Here is a 7,431-nt window from a genome sequence, read left to right as displayed (position 1 = left end):
AAATGAGATGAGTGTAGTTTGTACGTGTGAATGAAATAAGATGAGTGTAGTGCTAATATTAAATGAACTGTGTGCAGAGTCATGTACTGAGAACTTAATAAAAATGTGTAAAGCAGACATAAGATCATTTTAAGCACACTTACATTATCCATTAAGCACGGCATCTTCTTATTTGGGTCTTCGTCTAACAGAGAAGATGGGCAAACACTTCTCAAGTCCACAATGTATAGTGTTGCATATGCTGAAAATCTGTGAATCATTTGCCTCTCTCTCCTCCAGGCAATGTAAAGTTGTTTCAGCTTGTCCTGTTCATTACATGTAAATGAAGCAGAAAATATTACAGGTGTAGTTTTTTGGGTTACAGTAAACTACTGTAAACTGAACACATACAGAAGCCAGTCTGTACCTTAACAATGACACAGAAACTCCCCAAGTCTTCCTCAACTACAGCTGGTTCAGCTTGTAGCTCAGTTAATGATTTTGCAGATGTTCTTTGGTACATCTCTGAAATTATATGACACATTATTGAGATGAAAATGTATGTCGATAACATTTATTGCACTACATGTAGTACCTTTGTCTGTTTCCTCATCTATAACATTTACAGGTGTTTATGTCGCCCTAGGCACACATCTGCAAGATCGTATTGTTGATCCTCTGGTTGTGCAGATGGAAATACAGCCACAAGGCAAACATGTAGTGAATGTCCTTCACCTGGCAGAGGAAGTACCTGCTGGTTGACAACTCTTTGTTCATTTGCTCTGCTGAAGCTGAATTAATAGAGGCAAGATCTGGCAATACACTGCAAAAACTCCTCATCTAGTCAAGACTTACAATCTTATTTCTAGCCATAAAATCTTATTGATCTTATTTTAAGAATAAGATATACATCTTTTCATGCATTGAATCTTTTTCAATACTAATTCTTATACTAGCTAATATTATCAACCAACACAATAATCAATATCACAATTTACACTTACTTGTGTGGACATTGAGGTCCTTAGGGCCATAAAAGGGCGGGCTGTACAAAGGCCTCCTCAAGGCTTTTTCAAAAGTGTGGGTACATATGGGCCTGCCAAAGCCAGCACCCACTTTTCACCACACGCACTCGCTCATGTATTTGTACTCCTGTTTTGTCACTGCTAATATGGCATGGCCAAAGGCCCTGCTCGTTTTGTGGTTTTTCACCTGCACAGTAAAATAATTATGAATAAGTATACGACTATATATTTAAACAAACAAATGTGAAAAAAAAGTTAATGACTACTAAAACACTTACAAAAATGGCGTGGCCATGCTGTCCCTCTTTAGAGTCGATGACTTCTTCTGTGGTGAGGTTGAGGATGACACCTTGCCTGTGGCCAGAGGTGCCAACCAATAACCCCCCAAGAAGACCAAAGAAGTGGTCCAGACCATTGCTGTCGCTATTTTCCTTGAGGTTTTCTAAAACATAATAAAAAGAAATCAGCCCACACAATGAAAACCATTAACTATGAAATCAAACTCTTGCTCCACTTATGCATTGTGTTGTCTGGAATCTTCAGAAAGCTTTGTAACTTACGCAGGGCTTTGGGCAGTTCATTACTGGCACATGAAACAAATCGTGCATGCAGGCTGGGATCCAAAAGGTTCTCTGGTAATAAAAAAAAATGGCAGTTGTATTAGTGGGTTAGATTAAGCACACCAAATCACACATCAGGTCTTCAGTGTTAAATGAACACAAACACATCAAGAAAGACGAGAACGAGCAGCAGTAAAAGTGTGCATATGTTCATACTTCTTCTTTATACATATTTGTCTATTATCCCTAAAGTCCTCGATAAAGGTAATAAATGCCTCATACAAGTTATCTTTAATCCCACTAACTTCTGACCCTGTTTACAGTGCAGTACAAAAAGTGTTTTCTGTTTTCTTCTGAAAGTAAATATCTGTAATTGTACTTATCTTTCAAAAAAGTAGTAATGGTGCATCCCTAGTAGTGACTGTCACTCACTGTCACACACACACATCCGCAATAAGCATTTTCCTGTTGATCACTATAAAGCTGCCTGAGAAATGCAAAAAAAAATGCTATTTTCAGATTGATGTTCAAAAACAGACTACTTCTTTAATTGGTGTAATTTGATGAACCAGTGACCAGCTCGGTTAACACTAACAAGTGTTAGAAATTAACACTAACAAGCGTCTCAACATGAAGGCCAACAGAACAACTGGACATGATTTTTAGCTTTTAAAACAGAAGCATTCGTGAAGCAGACCTCCTTTTCATAGCAACAACTGTATTGTAGACAAAGTTCTTAACATCCTTCCAGGATCGTTCCTTCAGGACCTTTTCTTCTTCTAGGCACTTCATGCAGTCTGCTTTTCCAGAAACTCTGCGCTCTGCCACAAACCTTGCTAGATGTTCGTTTACTGCCCTTCTGTCTATGTAACATCTAATGATGTGTAATCTGAATGGCTTTCCATTATGAGAACGAGTTCAGTCATGTGTTTGTTAAATCAAGTGTATTTGGCGAATAGCCACAAGGTGGCGCAGTAATTCACCTTGTTTTTTGCCGTGTCAGTGCCAAACAATGGATTATGTAGAAAATTATGCATAACATATACTTGTTGGACAACTCATAACTGAGGCCATACACTGTCTTTAATACAGGACATTTTGCATTGTTGAACTGTTAACATCATGTGACTGTTTATGCTATGTGCTATACTATTGAATAAATGTGTATTTGGGTAAGACCAGAGCATGAATATTCAACGGCTCTGGGTAAGACATATTTGTCAACTGATTATTTTCCCTTATTTGTCATTTAAAGGGTAACAGTGTAACAGTCATTTAAAGTGTAACTATTAACATTTAAAATTAATTTGTAAAAAAATATTTCGCTTCTATGGACAAAATGAAAAGAAATAGAACGGTAAACAGAAAATAATTGCACAGTGGCTTATTTGATTTAATCCATAATTATTTAGCCGGGAAAAGGAATGAATGCGCACACTCACGATGTTCTTTATTTGTTTATTTAGGCGGGAAATGAAACGAAACCAACAAAGTAGTAAGTCGAGAGCATGAGCAATTGCGCTTTCTTCGCTTCGATTTCCTTTTCAGAATCAATTTGAAAATGTAATTGTGGTTTTGTAAAAGCTCTCTGAAACATTTTCTGTTTTAAAATTTTGGATTTACCTGAAGGTACACTTGAAACAATCAAGGATATGTCAAGGTAAGACTTTATTAATTTGCAGAAGGTAATGAAGTCTGTCAGATTTCAAGCAAGTTAACGTAACGTTAGGCTTTCCAGTTCTTTTTCATTACTCAAGTGAAAAACTTCACAAGTTTGATATGTTTCGGTTACTGTAGTAATGAATGTGGCGCATCGTTTTTTTTGTCTAACGTTACAGAACTTAACACTAACACACACTATATACCCTAACCCTACTTTTTTTTAGTTTTTTTTTATTGAGAAAAAAACAAATACAATAAGGCAAATTCAAGACAAAATAAAAGAACATTCCGAGGAAACAGAGCACATACAAAACTTAGGAACAAAATAAACAAAAATACATAGTTGAAAAAAGAAATAATAATAATAAAGACAAGAAAACGTAAAATGAACTACTAACCATCAGGGTCTTCTAAAAGCACAAATTCTTCAAACAATCCAAATAATTTTCTGCCAGATTTCGACTTAATTTTACTCAAAGATTTGCAGTACAGCCAAAATTCTTTTTGAAATATACAAAACAATGGTTTAGTTTTAAGGGACTTGCACTTATGAATATATCCATCCTTATTTTTAAACGCCGGAAAAAAATTAAAAGCGGAAGTAAACGACGTGACGTACTTCCTTTTTGTGTTAAAACTTCCGCGTTATTAGCGTTAATAAAACAATGCAAGTGGTGTCATGGGAGCATGCTCAAAACACTATTAAAAACAGTTATGGTAAATATATTCCACACCCGCAATGTATTACACAGTGGGAGGATGAGATGAAGAAGCGGCCTGATATATATTTAAGTTGTATTTGTATTTTCTCTCGAAGTTGACGGGTCTTCGATGCACAGTGGGAAGTCGATCGAGTGTTTATAAATGGAATAGACCACAAATTCATGTTTTTAAAAGCAGATGTGAGAAAAAAGTGGAGCTAATATTTCTGGGTCTAATAACAGGAGAATCGAGAAGACTGATTGCTCTTGTTTTGCAGGACATTGCTTGCAAAAACCTTTACTCATTAGTTTCCTCTGTGGTAAAATTAACTGCCAGCCTCCATTACAACTTTAAAAAAACAACTCAAAACATATGCTCCGCATTTATGTGACTAACTAATAACTGTCTATTTTTTGTGTCTATTAAATAAAGAACTGTGTCTTTTACGTTATTCGTTCTCTCTGTTTTTGTGTGATTCAGCTTTAATCCTCCTAGTAACATGGTCTGGTAAAATATCAGTACTGTTTAGCCTGTTAACAAAATATTAAATGCTCTTTGGATAAAATCGCTTTGGATAAAGTCTACCAAATGAATAACGTAATGACAAGTCCTAAGCTACGATCCTCTGGGAGGTACGTTTTTAACTGCTAAATACACAGGAAAATGCTGACAGCTAAAATTTAACTGCTGGTAATATTATTATACCATTATTTACATACTGTTTATTTATATGTGGTAAATGTTGTATATATATATGATATATATCATATATTGTTATATATGTATATATGTTACATATATATATATATGATTTTATATTTTTCATTTAGTGTCACTGTCCCCACAAATGCCTGCCTTTAAACGATGTTTATTAGTTATTGTAGTGGGGTTCGTAATTTTTGATGAATAATGGATGCAGATCATAGGATGCGTGACATCGAAATGCAGCTCTGGTGCGTTATGGTCAAAAGTTAAACCAATGTTTTTTTAGAATTTCTTTGCGTTTGTACCGGCTATTATGCAACCTCTAATTGCACACATTAAGCTTGTACATTTGGTTTCCATAATAAATATTAAATAGCCAGTCAAAACTGCACACTCGTCTCACTCGCAATATGACTGCCATTAGCTATAGCGGCTCACCGGAAGTTTTAACAAACAGCTCAAAGTTGGCGGTGTTACATCAGCGGCGCCCACATTTACGCCAAAAATAAGGTGGATAGTAAATGTGAAATAATAAAATAGATAGTGTTGTCAGTTTGGCACCACTTATTATATAATTGTTTATATGATTATAATTATACAGAAAGTGTCAAATTGAACGAGACACATAAATACAGTCCCTGGCAGGTCTTAAATTTTGAAAAATAAAATATCAGATGAACAACAGCAACACATGATATTGCGCCGATATAGTATCAAAATCTGATTCCCGTGAGATTACTACTCCCGAAGATTAGGGTTAGGATAGGTGTGGGGGCGCGCTTTATATATAGGCACCAATCACATTGCAGCATTCTAAGTGAATGAACCAATCAGATGTAGGGGAGTCGAAATCTCACGTGTCATTATTTATTTAGCAAAAATAAAGCCAAAATGGAAAAGCCAGTGCAGACATTATGCATATGGCATTAAGTGAAACCTTTCAAAGTAATAAGTGAAACAAACCAGCACATTGCAAATTTAAATTGTCGAATTAAAATTGTATTTAGATATTTTGGTAATACCACCCCGGTGTTATTGTATTACATTGGAGACAAGTGTCTTGATTGCTACACTGGACAGCATTTCATTGATCTGATTTCTCTCTTTCCAGAGAAGAAACACCTGTTCCTCAGGATGTGCTGAGTGTAATTTCTCAGAGCCTGCAATCATTAAGTGCAGAGCTCAGACAGGCTGCTGCAGATACACACTCTGATCACTTTTACTTTCGACTGGAATGCATTGTCCATGTTTTGTCCAGATTTGTTGTGTATGGACCACTGCAACACGAAGAGGAGATATTTTCCCTTTTAAATTATGCGTTACATGAACTACATATCTTTTCTTTGCCAGTCCAAACTTGTGAAAGGTTTTTCTTTCTCAATGAAGAGCAACTTAAATATTTACTGGACGAACATTTCACTGTGAAAGAAATTGCTGCAATGTATTCTGTAAGTCAACGAACAATTCGGAACAGAATGACCCAGTATCAATTATCTGTGAGGCAGACTTACAGTGACATCTCCGATGAAGACTTAAAAAAACATTTAATGGAATTTATTGCCAGTTCTCCTAATTCAGGACAAAAGATGGTCATAGGACATCTTAAAGCCAGAGGTATAAGGTATGTTTCAAACTATAAGGTATGTTACTTCTTCAGAGAACTCTATTAACTTTAACACGAACTCTCGTTTAAAATTGTACACAATGACAATACATGTTACCATTTAGAGAAATTATTTTCTTTCTTTATTTTTCATTTTTTCATTGTGTGTAGTGCTATTGCTGATAGGATGCTTTATTTGCCTCCCAGGACATACAGCAACATGCAAAAGATTGGATAATAAGTTTAGATGAACTGATGCATCATTAAAATTAACACTTTCATGAATGAATGTTATGATTTTTAGAAAATGAGGCTGTCCTTTACTGACTTTGATATACACATTTTAAATGAGGAGAAACATTTGTATGTCATTATGACAGTTATATTCCTACAGGGTGCAGCAACGAAGAGTCCGTGAGGCGATGAGAGCAATTGATCCAGTTGGGACTGTGCTACGTGGACTGGAACTAAATATTGTGCCAAGACGACCTTATTCAGTTCCAGCACCTCTCTCCCTCTGGCATATTGATGGCAACCATAAACTCATCCGGTAAGACTTATAAGAGAAGTTATGTCATACAGTTTAATGCAGGGGTAGGCAACGTCGGTCCTGGAGTGCCACTGTCCTGCAGATTTTAGCTCCAACCTTAATCAAACACACCTGAACAAGCTCATCAGTGTCTTCAGGATTACCAAAGCTACACACAGGTGAGTTTTTTCCAAGGTTGGACCTCAAATCTGCAGGACAGTGGCACTCCAGGACTGACGTTGCCTACCCCTGGTTTAATGTTTTATATTTGTAATTAGTAACATTATTATAGTAGTATTTGTTCTGGTCAATAATCTTTTTTTCCCACATTTTTCATGTTTATATTATCTTTCTAACCCAGACAACAACAAAAAAAGAGCAGACTGTAAATGTGTCTTTTTGCAAAAAACACTATATAAATTCAACAATATAATAGACTTCTATAGAAGTCCATAATAAGCAAACAACTACCTTGAGCCACGTTATGTGGTTTCTTAGGCTAATGGACTTCTATGGGGGAGAAATGCTTAACGTGAGATTTTTCACTTTATCCATTTAATAAGGACTCGTTCTTTTAACTGCAGCTAGGCTTCCCTGGTCATTGTTTAGGTACGTGTTTAAGCATTTTAGAAAGTTGCTTGGCTCGTCATGACCACAGATTTAGAT

At 35.9% G+C, this 7,431-nt stretch overlaps 1 long non-coding RNA gene across 1 annotated transcript; it reads right to left on the bottom strand.

Moving 5' to 3' along the window:
* Window positions 1-179: 179 nt before the first annotated feature.
* LOC107723036 (uncharacterized) lies at window positions 180-2,424 on the bottom strand. The gene is made up of 6 exons (XR_001637886.1): window positions 2,397-2,424; window positions 1,565-1,636; window positions 1,283-1,446; window positions 984-1,191; window positions 407-504; window positions 180-305 (listed from the first exon to the last, which is right to left on the bottom strand). It is a non-coding gene; the product is annotated as an uncharacterized LOC107723036 (long non-coding RNA).
* Between the last annotated feature and the right edge of the window lie 5,007 nt (window positions 2,425-7,431).

The sequence above is a fragment of the Sinocyclocheilus rhinocerous genome, unplaced genomic scaffold (assembly GCF_001515625.1).
Source record: "Sinocyclocheilus rhinocerous isolate Xijiao unplaced genomic scaffold, SAMN03320098_v1.1 scaffold4986, whole genome shotgun sequence".
Classification (NCBI taxonomy): Eukaryota; Metazoa; Chordata; class Actinopteri; order Cypriniformes; family Cyprinidae; genus Sinocyclocheilus; species Sinocyclocheilus rhinocerous.
The sequence above is the reverse complement of the archived record's forward strand: the minus strand, read 5'-3'. Positions and strand labels throughout refer to the sequence as shown.